Here is a 15524-nt window from a genome sequence, read left to right on the forward strand (position 1 = left end):
AAAATGATGTTGATTAGAGACCAAACATAATGTAGAATCCAGGTGGCTTTAATACATAATGTAACCAAAATACACACGGTAACTAAAATATAATACATAAAACATATATACATCAAATATAATATACAAAAAATAGTTAACGAAGTATGTTAAACATAGCATATAATGCATGTATCATAACTACATATTCATATATGTATGGTAAAATTTATTAATTTGCTACTCAGATTTTTCTAAACAGTACATGCTTTCCATTTCTTCCCTGTTCTTGAACTCAACAAGTGTGCATGAACTCTCTTTTTAGGTGCATATACACAAACTGTACACGTGTATATTTTATCCTCTAAAAGTCCCACTGGTCTATATCCTTTTCATTATGTAAGTCAGAAAATGTGACATTGTTCTCTCTTAAGTATCCCTGTCACACATCCTGTGTGTTTCCTGTTCATCATAAGGATTTACAATATCTTGCCACCAAACACTCCAACCTACTTAACACAATTCTATATTTTAAGTGAAACAAAGGAATTACTCTAGAACTTTTTGCTAAGTTCACATCACTCATCTTTGTCTGGAGGACCCAAACTCTACATCATACTCTGCTTTTGGAACGAACAGAAGTTCCTGGCAGTGCATGTATGTGAGATATTTCTTCCTACATTTTTCCCAAACGTTTTTGCTGGTATGAGATGATTTACACTCTGGTTCCTTAAAGCAGTAAGCATTCTGTTCACTCACAACAGCAGTAAGTAGGGTTTTATTACGGATAATACATTACCTGATACTTCACATCTGAAGTGTACTTCTAAGTGCTGGGAGTTCCAAAAACATCTGAAACTTGAGTAACTTCTTCTTTAAAGAAGAAATGTCAAGGCTTTAGCAGAAAATAGCTTTTTAAAAGTAATCCTTCTCAGAACATTCTTCTGTGTTTTAGTGAACCATGAGAGGGAAAAAAAAACCTCTTTTCCTCTTTCAAATTTGTCCTTAGTACATAGTTATTTTTGTTTTTTAATTTTTTTTTTTCTGATTTTACATGTGCACATAACTGGTCACTGCTTCCATTTTGTAAAAACAGAACAGGAAATAGATGAGAAATTTCATAGAAACTGATCTGAAATTTTCTACTTACAAATGTCTGTGCAAGATTTTTCATCATTTATCTTAATTTTCTGTATTATTTTCTGTATTATCGTCTGTAAGAAGAGAACTGGTGAGTGAAGATAGGGAGGGTAGCATTGTAATTCCAAAAGGAAAGGGGTCACCTGCGTAAGGAACAACTAGGTTCTGTACAGCCTACCTGTGTAACTGGAATGCTAAGCCTATGTGTATGATCTGATAATCACCAAACTAGCATGTCATCTATTATTCTGCAAAACAATGCCTGTATGATGAACTGCTTTTGTATGTTAAATGGCAAATTCTAAGCAGTCTTTGGAGACAAGTTCTTGTGCCATGGAAGAGGGCAGATGGGACCACCCAATCAGCTGTTTCCATCTAAAGAAACCTTTTTTTAAATTAATGTAACTTATGTTAGAGGATAAGGCAGCCAAGAGCAGATTAGACTTGGGATATGAAAATAACTGTCCTGTTAAACTGACTCAAAGCACATCTTCACAAAAAAAAAAAAAAAAAAAATGAAAAAGAAAATTGTGTTAATAACGTATCCTACCTAGTACTTCCAGGCTGGTTTATAATTTGGAAAAAGAAGGCAGCTGTTTTCTGGGACATAAACAGAGTGTTTTCTCTCCTTTAAAACCAAGTCAAATTAGTTCTCTTTTTATTTGCCAATTTTTAGTATATTCACCATTTCTGCTACATTATAAATGCATGTGTTTGGACAATATAGGACATACTATATTATGCTTCCTGATATTTCTGGGGGGTATTTTCAGAATATCTTTCCCCAAGAAATAAATCTTGCCACGGTAATGTAGAGTGCTGTCTAGAACCCTGTTGCTTTAAGGTGATTAAGCAGTTGCCATAAAATATACAAAGCATTTCTGTGAAATTTAAGAAAAATTATGGCAATGAGAAACAATTATACCTTCTCAAAATGACTTCTCAAGTGAATGATCATTCTACTTATATCTGTGTATTAAAATATAGTGACATTTCCAGTTGTCACGTGGCAAAATATGACAGAAATACACAGTTTTTCTTAAACCTTCTTGTCATGACACGACTTCTTCCAAAATCTTTTTTTTGTTTTGTTTTAAGAAGAGTGTTAGTTAACATCTATCTGTAAACATGGTTTCAAGGGCATGAAGTTCTCAGGAAGCCCTAACTTCTTAGAGAGGCTGGCGTCACTGACTGCTGTGACACCTCTGGTGGGATTTCTAGAGAGAAGTCTTGGTTCAACATCGATGTAATGTCCTGGTTACTTTGTCATGCAATATAATACGTAGAGGGGAGCTGCATCCATATCTACAAGTGGGTTCTTCAGCATTCACCTGCAATATAAGCAAAAACATCCTAAGTGTTTGCTCGTTTGTGATAGAATCATAGGATCCATAGAGTTGGAAGGGACCTTTAAAGGCCATCTAGTCCAACTCCCCTGCAAAGCACAGGGCACCACAACTAGATCAGGTTGCCCAGGGCCTGATTCAGCCTGGCCTTGAAAGTCTCCAGGGACGGGGCATCCACCACATCTCTGGGCAACCTGTGCCAGTGCCTCACCACCCTCCCTGTAAAAGACTTTTTCCTCAGATCTAACATAAATCTCCCCTCTTTAAGCTTGAAGCCATTTCCCCTTGTTCCGTCACCACAGACCCTGCTAAAGAGTCTGTCCCCTTCTTTCCTGTAGCTCCCCTTTAGATACTGACAGGCCAATTCTTTCTGATTTTTTATTTCACAACATACTGTTGAAGGAATGAACAAGGGGAAATGAATGAAAATGGGATTAGACACTGGCTACCACTAGAGCACTACTTTGTTGATTCAAAGTAAATAGTGTTCTAGCCACATAATACAGCAGCATTTAGTACCAAAACCCACCTCTTCCTGGACATAGATAGATGTTTTATTGGCATCAAGATAACTGCTGCCATAACACTCATTGGGAGTATTCTAACAGAGCAGAGTGCAATGCTGTGAACAGTGTCCTGTTCCCTTCCTGTCACATCTGTTTCTCTGCTGCTGGATTTGACAGCAGTGATGCAGAAAGAGAGCAAATAGATTTGGAGGGAATACACCTGTTCTTCTTCAGAGTCATTAATACTCTTACTTTAATGCTCTTCCAGGAACCTCTGCCCAGCAGAGTCCCTTGCAAGGGCTGCTCAGTGACTTGCTTCATGGGTGGAAAGGCATGAACTGAAAGAAGCCCAGGGTTAGACGTGGCATGAGGGAATCGAGAGGGCTGCAATAGCTGCACCTAGAATTACATCTAAAGAGCTCCTAAGTTTCAGTATACCAGAGACAACCATCACTGCTGATTTGTTATTTATTAAAAGTACCTAAGGTGGCTCCTTATCAGGAATTGTCTCCAGGAAGAGCATGCTCATTATTTTCTTAATTGCCTGAGAAACACGTTTAGGGTCCCCAGCGTGCCACCACTCTTGCCAGCTCTCCTAGGCAGCAGCATAACCGACTCTGGAAGTGGTGGCATGTCCCAGTGTCCGGGACCAGCCATGGCCCTGCCTGCCTCAGGCGCACTTCCCAAGCTGGAGGAGACCTAATCCTCTGAGAATCCAAAGCACATACATTGCAGCACTATTTGACTGGCCAGCACAGCAATCCTGGACCTGATGGCTGGTTTTCCATGGGTTGAAAGGATCAGTGAGCCCATTTCCTACCCAGCCCTGTGCACTGAGCCTGGAAACACCAGGAGAGCAGCCAGCTCCTGCTGCCAAGGTGCAGGGTGCCACACGGGAGGCAAAGTGCCAGCAGAACTCTGACACAAAGAGGCTGCTCGCTCGGCTTCTAGACCCTGGCGTGCAATCTCTGCACATCTCTGCTATAGAGGCCTCAGGCATGGGGGCATGATTTTTACGTAATAGATACGTTTAAGTTGTTGGGCTTCATATGCCCAGAGTGATGAAGCCAGACCGGCTGGGGTAGCCTCTCAAGTTCTATCACTCCTAAGATTTTTACTAACAAGTACAGTTTCTTTTCTGTGCCCCAGTCATTCAGAATGCCTGCCAAGAATAAGAGTTTTGGCACCTGAAAATCCTCACATAACTGGAATTTTGCCATTCCCTGAAAAAAACAGGGAGGTTTAGCATGTGTCTGGAAAAATGATCTGAAAAGCTGCTAAGTGCAAAGTCATTTTCATCTGTTGGAATCACTGTGATTTCTTTTCAAGTACTCTGCTATGCTCCCAGTGTGTGTCCTGCCTTCAGGACGGTATTTTTCTATCAACTTGTAAAGTAGTGGAATCTGAAGGTCTCTAAAGCACTGACAGGTCTCATCTGCTCTAAAAAATCTCACCAAAACCCTGTTGCTCTTGTGAAAAATCTTCTTTACAGTGAGGTAAGACTCAGAGCAGTGATGTTTGGACTGGATGATCTTGTAGGTCTTTTCCAACCTTGGTGATTCTATGATTCTATGAAGTACTTCTTCAAAATACTGCAAGTCATCATCAGAGTTGTTAATCGAATAGGGAAGTTCATAATGTGTGTGTGCTGCTGGGACATGCTTCTCGGAAGCCCAGAAGGCAAGGCCAGGAGGTCATGCAAAGTGTGAGAGATGTCCACTGTTCAGGTTTTACCTGATAATCTGAATTGCTATGAAATCAGTACTTTGCCTGTGATCACTGAAAAAAATCATAGAATCATAGAATCATAGAATTGCTCAGGTTGGAAAAGACCTTCAAGGTCATCAAGTCCAACTGCAACTAACCATACTACCCTAACAACCCAAAATCTGACAACATCTGTGAGAATCTTGACCTTCGTGAGAATACAGAAAGGATTCTGAGAGTACAGCATCCCAGTACACCCGTGTCCTTTTTCTAGCTGTGTCATATGAGATAGACCGGCTTGCACAGCGTTACTGACTCAGATTAAGCAGGAATGACTTCTCTCCGTGGAGCAGTGTATTGTCAGCTGGCGAGCACAAGGTGGCACAGCAGAGTAGGACTACAGCTGGATGAACAAGAAAGGAATGCAGGAGATGTGATTCATGTTGCAGTTTTTTCTCATATATCAGCTGTCCCTGCAAGTGAAAACGGTGGGATATTCTCAGTGATGTCCCAGCTCTCAGTCCTTCCTTTTACAATCACATTTGAAGATTGATCTTGTTTCTGTTTTATTTATTGGTGGAATTCCTAAGCCTTGCTGTATATCCTTGAAATTTCTTCAGTTGTTTCACTTTTTGTGTGATCTAGTTTTTCCAGAGATTGCCTAAGAAACATAACATGGTCTAATCTTTTGTTTGCTGCAGTGGAATACTGGCCCTTTAAGGCCAGATGGGATGTTTTGCAAGATCAGTTGCTCATCTGCCTAAGGGAATCCACTTAAAAACATTTGATGTAGTCTCTGCTAGAAAGAAGAGTGTCTTGGGAGCTGTTAACCTCAGGGGCAAGTTAGAACAGAGGGCCACAGATCCCTTTAAGGGTGAAGGATGAATAATCTTGTAGCAGGGCAATATAAGGTTTCTCTTTCTCCCATCCAGGACAAAGATATGCCTATGTTCTGAACCTCAGAATTCTGAGTGATTAGATGAGTGAAGATTTAACCATGTATGTGAAGGAGGACTGAGCTGATGTGTGCTCTGCAAGCTACGAGAAAAGCCTGCTGAGTGCAGCTGAAGGGGAGCAGGAGGGACGTTCTAAATAAAGGAAGTTAGGAATGGAAAGGGGAATCGAGGCAGGCTCTTTGCAGGAGTTACTTCTACCATGGAGGAATGCCCTAAAGCATTCCTCATCTAGCCTGGCCATTTAGATTGCTGTAAACTTGATGCCAAGGTTAATTAATAGCTCTGTTTCAGCGTTATCACACAGAACTGATTGTTCTAGCTGGTTATGTAGACTGGAAGTTAGCTGGGAATTTTTTCTTGGAATGACTTGCAGATGGACAATAAATGGCTTTTCAAAACTTGTGAATACTATGAGAATTCACTTTTACTGGAACAAAAAAACTTTCCAGAAAAATAGGAAAAATGCATGGTTTCCTTGAATGCATCATTTGCCCATTAATAGTATAGAATTGAGCAGAAGCATCAAGCACAAAACAGAAAATTTATTTCAGCAGTCTGCCATGGAGCTATTCAGAAACTCCCATGAAAAAAATACAGTTTTAAAATACCATAATCACTAATTGGCCCATTTTTTTAAAGCAGCAAAATATTTTGCAGGAAGGATTTTCATTTCCCAGTCAGCTCAGTTTCTCAGGGCATGTGTCATTGCTGAATAGTGCCTTGAGCACACTACTGCCCACTAAAAAAGTAAGTACTGTGATTGCTGTTTGGAAGCACATTTTGTAGAAAGCTTCCAATAATACTGGTGGTACAAGATTGAATCGCAGTCCTGCTGAAGACTGACCATCCAAATAGAAAGAGTCTGCAGCTACACTGCAGTGACCCGTGAATTATTTGTAACTCTGCATAAGATTCTAGGGAGCTTGATGGTGTAAATCAAAGCTTTGTGTAATCTTCTAACTCTGGACGCTACATTTTTGCTTGTAGACCTCAAATTCTCACACTGAGTTATAATGAGCTTCAAGACAGAAAAGAAATGCAGTGCAAACTCTATTCCTTGATTTTCTCCCGCCTTTGTATGCCATGCGAGAGATCTTAAACCGGTAGGTAGAAGAGAGAAACATCTGTAGCTCAAAGGCTATGTAGCTATGACCGTACTACCAAATTGTCTGTGACCCAACTTGGTACAGATTAGCACACTGGGTTGTGACCCGACAGCAACATTGCCAGAAGCTACCTATGCAAGAAAGAAAATCTGCCACTCTCAGGGAATCAAGAAGCTGTACTGTAAAAACATTTTCTGCTGTTATAAGCTACATCTGCCAGAGAATGCTGTGCCAGCATAATATCCTGCATATTGTAAAACATAATACCTGTGCTGACAAAGCACTGTCCCAGCTTAAGCTGCTAGCTCTTCCTTTCCTCATACTACATAATAGAAAAGGCACGGAAAGAAACAAGACAGAGCCTCTTGAACTGTCTCTTTGCTGGAGAATCACAGTCATGCAATCATAACGGGGTCCCTCTTTGTACTTCTGGAGACCCGATATGTTTATATTTGTCCCTGTAACTCAATGATAAATTGCAAATGTTCCCTGCCTTTCTTAACTGTATTGCATGTAGTTCACCTGAGACCAGTAGGTTTCTCTACCTTCATGACTGTATTCCTTCTTTGAATTTTTTCTTTCTGCAGACACATCCTAAAAAAATTCAGGCCAGAAGGTGAATTAGTAGAAGTATCTCATGAGCATGTAAGTAAACAGGATTATCACAATGTGATAATACAACTGATACATAGACAGAATCTTCCCCCGCTCTACCCCGGCCCGTTTTTAACCCCAATTGTCTTGAATATCATTCTAACATGTTTTTCCTGGGAGAAATAGTGTCCGAACTTTGTTGTGCTTTCATAGGTACTCAGCTGCCCCTGTAAGTTACAATATCATCACATACTCAGTGCACATGATTACATGGGCAGGATCAGGCTGTCAGAATTTGTATCTGTAATCTCTGGTTCCAAATGAAATTTGCTGTTTTGCTGTTTGCAGCTTGTTCCCATCCTCACTGTCTGCTTCACAGCTCACATTCATCCTCTGAGTCAAGGTCACAGACAGCCTGCAAATCAATTTCCCATGCCTCCATTCTGCCTTCCTCAACCTTAATTCTTATCTCTATGAAAGAGCTGCCAGCAAAGACCTATATGTGATGCACTGAGACAAGTTCACATGTGCAAAATCTTTGCCAAATAGGAGGCCTATAATTAAATAGTCTATAAATAATCTCTTCTTCTAGCTATCATGAGCCTTTCAGATTATTTATATTGGATACTCATTCAAATCTTGTCAGTGCTGCATTTTGCTGATGTTGATTGAAATGGTAATGAAGGCAGTAAGGCCTCTCAAATTCCTCAATTTTTCAAAAAGATGTAATTTACAGGCAGTTAGCAGTGTCACAATTGCATCTGGCTCATCAGCTGCTAAGGCCTAGCTAGCTGTGTCTTCAGGGCACGTCTGGCTTGGATTGCAGTGAATCCTGCATCATCCTTGCATGGCACATTTGTGGTACGTTTGTTGACTTGCTAAAGTTGGGGCCAGTTTCCAGGAACGGTTTTTCCAGGAACGGTTCTGTCTTGCATACCAGAAACCTACCGTCTCACGGAATGGCAAGGCATGCAAAGATAATAGCAGCTCCTCAATGCCAGGCTCATGTACACTGCTTCATGGCAGAGGTCTGAAAGCTCACTGATGTCTCTAGTGTAAATTCAGGAGTTTTCTGTGCCACCCTCAGAAGGAGATGGTGCCTGTCTGAGCTCTGAGGCTGTGCAGCCTTTATGAAGAGATCTTAGGACATACTAATCTTTTCTACAAAAGATAACTGTATTATCAGGGAAAATTACACCCTCAGAGGGGCTTATCAGCTGATGAAAATTCTTGTTTTTCTTGCAGCTATCTGATTTGTGTGTTACAGAACAAGTAGACTGAGGAATCCATCTGCAATTCTGCAGCTTTAAAAATTCTTATGGTGTTTAAAGAGCAGTAGTCTAGAGAAGCCCCACAAATTATAAAGCTGAAGAGACCAGGAAAGCTGCTTAAATGCTGAGATTTGGTCCAGGCAGTCCAGGTTTGAGGTCTTCTGATAGGTGTTCAGATGATAGTAGCATCCAGTCTAGTAAGAATGTGGCTGCGAGGGAAGCACTGCTCTCATCACTGTGTTCAGCACTTCACTGCGTCTGCAGTTCCGCATGCATTACCAGTAGGGCTGTCAGGGCACCTGGGGCATCTGAGTGAGGCTTCTCAGAACTTTGTGTTTTCAGCCAAGTCAGGCAATGACTAAACCACGTGGTTTTCCTTCCCAATCCTGGAGGCTAATTTGTTCTGTTGGCAACAGGAATATTGTCTCTCGATGACCTTCCCACACCTGCTAACTGTGTTTCTAACCATAATTCACACATTTGACCTTATAACAAGCAACCTAAGCATTAAAAATGTATGAGCCCTTGGTAAGGGGGGACAACTGAATGGCTGCAGTAACACCGAAGCTGTGGTGGACCTGAATTATTGATAGAAAAGGTGGTTTTCCTTTCCTTTTAGCTACTGAATAATAGATTAAAAGCTGCACAATAAGATTATTTTCCTTACTCACACAAATGAGTAGTTCAGTTACAAAGAGTGAAGAGAACAAATGAAAAGTGCCCTGGGATGACAAACATATTACACTTTAAAAATTCATCTTCTAGCATATTTATTCACTTTGGATCTATTTTCCAGTGAATATTTTGATTTAAAAGTCACGTTAGGGAACATTTCCTATAATTTAGGAACTACGAAGATAGTTTTGATTTCCTTGCATGTAACTGATGCTGTCAGTGAAGTTCATCAGTAGAGAAAACCTGACGTGTTCTTTATTAGTGGGTGCACACACTAACCTAAACAAAAAATTACATTCAGCAGTTAAAGTTACCAGGCAGATTGTTTCCTGTATATCTGATTTTTACAGTTGTTCTGTTTTTGAACACCACATTATTCCTATGTGCAATATGTAACACTGAGATGTTGCCATCTGCGTAGCACTAGAAATGTGTTGAGTTTGTACAATTTTGCTTTCCTATTTAGCCTGATTGCAGTAAAAATAACCCTTATGTAAGTGTTTGCAGGAATTAATAGTTTGTTTGGCTTTCTACACTGCCTGGGGCTATTAGATCTCCTGGCTGGTTATTAACGTACCCAGCAAGAGTCCTGTTGCAGATTTCTGTTAATCAGCAGCATTCTTAATGCAGGCATTAGACCATAGCTGCCCTGAATGGTGAGCAGACAGTTGCTTCTACATTTCCACTTCTGCTGCTCTCCCACAGGGCTGTGTGTTCTTGACTTCAAACTGGACAGCTCCCTTTCTATCGTCTTTGAACCTTCTTCTGTGCCGCGGATTTTCCAGGGATTTAGAGCCGAATGCTACACGGTGCGGGAAGCATGACAATCTCAATATGAGTACGCAAGCTTCAACTTTAATGGAGTATTTCACAACATATATAGAAACTGAGTTACACCTGGCAAACTGCCATTGGTGGGGCTACCCCAGCCCCATCCTCTGATTGGTGATTACAACTTGCTGAACAAACAAAGCCAAACAGCAACCACCCCCCCTGTGCCCAACAGTTAACCTCCTGATACTTCTGTCCTTGGGCTCCGCCCCACCCAAGGACCCCTAGGCCCTGCTGACCGTCCACCCAGAACTACTCCATACACACACTCTGCAGTACTCCCTTGCTCATACAGTCACTCAAGTGATCCGTGGCCACCCTAATCCTGCAACACTTCTGCACAGACTCAGCAATATCTGTTAGGGTGCCCAGGCAGCTTTCTATTTATACCTGTTTGGAAACAATTTTGAAAAGAGAAAGAAAGAGCAATTTTCTTTTCTTATCTTAGAAAGATATTTTCAGAACTGCCTTTTGGGTCCAGTACATGTCGTGCAGGTAGCTGGAGATTTGAATGCAGAGTAACATCTGCTGAAGGAGTGTGTTTTAATTTTGTAAGCTCCTTTCTTGGTTTTTTGATGGCCACTGCTGAGAATGCGATAAATGTCACTGTCAGCCATGTGTGGAGCAGGGAGCAGGGGAGAAGGAAGTCCTCCTGGGCTGTACTTAGCAGCATCTGTGACGTATGAACTACAGTATGTCTGCCCTGAGCTCAGTTATTTGAGTATCGCAACTTTGTTATTTAGGAACTGACTGTATAGCTGTATGGGTTTAATTTAATAGCAGTCTCTTAGAAAAACAGGAAGGCAAAGCAGTGAGTCAGTCCAGAACACATCCTGCTAAACACTTCAGGGTAGGCAAAGGGCAAATGCCCAAATTATTTTCTTTGAGCTTCATAACGTCAAGGTTCCTGCCAAGGTGACTAGCTTGCATTGCCAGTGACAGGGTACAACAGGTCACAAGTGATGTGAACTACGAAGCAGATTTTATGCTGCAACATGAGGGAGATCTGTTGAAGGAAAATGAGTGCCTGCTGCAGGCTCCAGCAGAGCCTAAGCTAAGCCATCCCTGGGTTTTCTGCTAGGTGAAAACTTCCACATTAAGTTAGATAGTCTGCAAACCCTGCAGTGTTTTAACATACCTCTTTTCAGATGCTATTCTTCTTTTTGTTACACTCAATATTAAACATGCTACTCTTAAGTGACAACTGACAGGTCTTTCTGTTAACAGGTATTGACATGAGCCCGGTAGCGTGAGCCACAGACGTTGCATCCAGGTAGATCTGCTTAGGCAGTGATGGCAGTCAGGCCAGGTACTTCTTGTGCTGCTGGGCTGCTCTAAAAGCAGCCACAACCCAGAGGTAAATGCACACACACAGAAGCACGAATGCATCTAAGTATCCCACAGTAGCACATGAGCTGTACCCAACATTGCACTGAATGAGGGAGAATCATAGAATCATAGAATTAGCAAGGTTGGAAAAGACCTCCAAGATCATCCAGTCCAACCATCCACCTACCACTACTATAACCCCACTAAACCATGTCTCTCAGCACAACATCTAAATGTTTCTTGAACACCTCCAGGGACGGTGACTCAACCACCTCCCTGGGGAGCCTGTTCCAGTGCTTAACAACCCTTTCTGTAAAGATGTTTTTCCTGATATCCAACCTAAACCTCCCCTAGAGCAACTTGAGGCCATTTCCCCTTGTCCTGTCACATGTCACCACTGAGAAGAGACCAGCCCCGCTCTCACTGCAATCACCTTTCAGGTATTTGAAGAGAGAAATAAGGTCTCCCCTCAGTCTCCTCTTCCCCAGACTAAACAACCCCAGTTCCTTGTTGAAACTCATATGGTTTACCTTGGCCCATTGATGCAGTCTATCCAGGTCCCTCTGTAGTGCCTTTCTACCCTCTGGCAGATCAACACTCCCTCCCAAGTTGGTGTCGTCTGCAAACTTACTGAGGGTGCACTCAATCCCCTCATCAAGATCATTGATAAAGATATTGAATAGAAGAGGCCTCAGCACTGAGCCCTGGGGGACACCGCTCGTGACTGGCCACCAACTGGATTTAACTCCATTGACCACAACTCTCTGGGTCCGGCCATCCAGCCAGCGTTTCACCCAGCAGAGCGTATGCCCATCCAAACCATGGGCAGCCAGCTTCTCCACAAGGATGTTGTGGGGGACAGTGTCAAAGGCCTTACTGAAGTCCAGGTAGACCACGTCGACAGCCTTGGGTAGACCACATCGACAGCCTTGAAATGAATGATCTTATATGTTATCAAGTTCTCATTTTCATCCCCTAAAGAAACTCACTTAGAAGATTATCAGGACACAGTGGGCAGGATTTTTTTTTTCTGTACTTTGCAGCTAAAAACTCTAATTAAAATTTGGAGAACAGCAAAGGAAGAAAAAATGATGTGAAATGACCATTCTGTTTTGCTTACACATCACATAAGTCTGTGCTTTCATTGCCTCTTGAGAAATGTTAAAGTAATTGTATAGTCTTAACTTACATCATTTCAAGGAAAACTGTTAGTAGTCCTGTAATATATATGTTTATGTACTATACTGGAAAGGTGACTGTTAAGAATGTGGAAACGATCTATGAACGATACACTAATGGTAAAAAGGGAATGATTCGTTATGTCATAGAACACAGGGCATAACAGGCTCCCAGATATTGATCAGGCAGTTAATGTAAAGTAGAATTCAATAGCACAAAACGTCATAGAGGCCGAAAGTACGTATTGGTTCAGAATGAGATGAAATAGATAACAGAAAATATCTCTGTTTGTTACGTCCAGTGGCATAAATATTACTTGCCTTTGGCTTAGATATCTTACTACCACTGAATGCCAAAGATGAGAAACACAAGAGTATTTACATAGTTTTTTATTTGCCCTACTTTGTTTTCTTTCATAAGCATTCTATCCTAGTCCCTGCTAGGGAACAGATGAATGGGGCTTTCATCTGATCCTATATGGATGCTTTGCATATTCACATAAATGCAACTGTTTGATGTCAAATCTATTAACAAAAGTATCCATCCTAAAAATGTCTATCTGTCTGTTGTAACAGCATGTCAAACTGTCTTTTTTCTCATTCATAAGAACAGAATTCCTCAAGTTGAATTACGGAAGGTAATTACGCTTGAATTATGGAAGGTGTGAGCTCAGTTTTGTGAAAGGCTGCCAAGAAGTTCCTGAATCTTACTGTGTGAACTGCAGTGTTTTGTAACAAACTGAATCGAAGCCTTTGTGTCTCACTCATCTGTAATAACCATGGAAGTGAACCTCACTGATACCACAGTTAGGCTGAGCAGAGTCTTTCCAGATTTGCAATTTTGATAAAAAAAACACAGACTTTTAAGCATTTTCAGTAACCTCCCAGGGCATAAAAGGCCCGGATTCCTGTAAACCAGTGAGGGATACCATTCACTGCACTTTGTATTCTTAGGTATTTATGCTCATGGAAATGTGATTATGAAATTGTACGAAGTTTCAAGTTAATGGAGAGTTCAGAGTTCCAACTTCAAAAGTTATTTGGTGGCAGTGTACCAAACAGAAGGAAGTAATTCCTGCCAGTGATCCCTTCCCATTTTAAGAAATTGTGTTTGAAAAAAAGTCTTCAGCCCTTCAAGCAAAATCAGCTCCATTGCTAGCCAGCTGTGGTTGGTGGATGTTCTTCCCTAACTTTCAAGCTATTTCCTATAAAATGTCAGGAATCTCCTGTCTGATAGCATAGAGAAGGAAGGTGTTTAACATCATTACTTTGATAATAATCAGACCCTGAATTGACATAAGGATTGTGTTCCTGTATGCTAGAGAATGCTCCCTTTATGGTGGGATGTGTTTTCTACTGTAGAAAGTTCTGTACTGGGCTATTATTCATAGTTCTGTTGTGCCCACTCTAAATTGTTATACCTTCATTTATTTATAGTGCCAAGTGGATTGCTGAGTGATATGATGAGAGATAACATGTTGTTAGATGAAGTTCATTGATTTATATTCTGTACATGATTGCCTTACTAGCTGAAAATACTTTTTACAGATTTCCTGGGCTGATGACATTAAATGACTACTGAAACAACATCACATGCTTGCAGGTCACTTAGGAGTGAGCTGCTCTCTCTGCTTTGGGCAGAAAGAAGATCCAGAAGTTCCCTCCTGGAAGTCTTGCAGCTTTGTGTCTAAACAACATACAAGGAAAGACAAAGGAAGGCAGATTAGGAACTGCTCCCTCTGCAATCTCTTTCCTGAGGCTAGACATGAAGTTAGTCCTGCTTCTAGTTATGTTATCTTCAGGTTTGCATCTCTTCCCCTCCTGCAGAAAAGAATCAGTGCTAAGAAAGATGAGAGAGGCAGCAGAAGCAGGGCAACAATGGAGAATTCTGAAGAGGTTGGGTCTGAAGATTAGAAGTAAGGCACTTCCCGATCCTAATGGAGAATGCTCAGCATGTACAATAGCCAAAGAGCAGTTTTCCTATGAAAGGTTTTTTTTGCTGGACTGTTTTGTTGTTGTTGTTGTTGTTGTTGTTGTTGTTGTTTGCTTGTTTGCTTGCAGACCAGTGGGAAAGCTAGCCTAGAACTTGGTTAGGAATCCTGTCTTTTCTCTGAACAATGAATAGTTTGGTGCCACAGGGTTGTAAACAAACTCATCTGTTCTAAATGCTCTCCCAATTTAAAATATCCTTCTACATCATTTTTTCAAAAGCTTCATGAATAATTAAAAATAAACTAATAAGAGAAGGTCAGTGGTAATTTATTAAGCCAGTAATTCTTGTAACTCAACATTAAGAGGCAGCAGTTCATTGCTAACAATGCTACTGTTGTCTGAGTCCTTTTAGGCAAAGAACCAGAAAACATTTCCGAGCTAACTGGAATCTACATGAAGCATTCATTCTTTCAACACATGTAGCATCCCATCAGAAATCAGTGACTAACAGTGCATTTATTGATAGAACTGGCCCAAAAGACTAAGCAATTCAGCTGATTCCAGCTCTGCAGTTGTTGGGCCACAGTGCCTCTTCTGTCTCACAGATGTGCTAGTATGAAGAAACTATGTGATGGCTGGGCTGCAAAGGAGATTGCAAAAAGGGATGTGGAAGGATGGTATGTGACCTGTGCGCTGTAGGGAATAGTGATTTCTGGTAAATCTCAGTGTGAAGTCGGAGGTGACCAGCAGCTTTGTGATTGCCATTAATGCTCCATGATCCCTAATGGGCATTCACTCAAATTGTTGATTAAGCAGGCTGTGCATGCAGGGCTAGCCATGGTGCCTCACGATGGCAGTGTGTGGAAATGTGCTGTGCCTGGTGTGCTCTCCCAGAAAGCAGCTTTGTCTGGGTTTCTGAGCTCCTACAGCACATCAGGCCGAGTGAAGCTGTTCTATTTAAAAAAAAAAAAATT

This window comes from Numida meleagris, chromosome 4 (assembly GCF_002078875.1).
Source record: "Numida meleagris isolate 19003 breed g44 Domestic line chromosome 4, NumMel1.0, whole genome shotgun sequence".
Lineage (NCBI taxonomy): Eukaryota > Metazoa > Chordata > Aves > Galliformes > Numididae > Numida > Numida meleagris.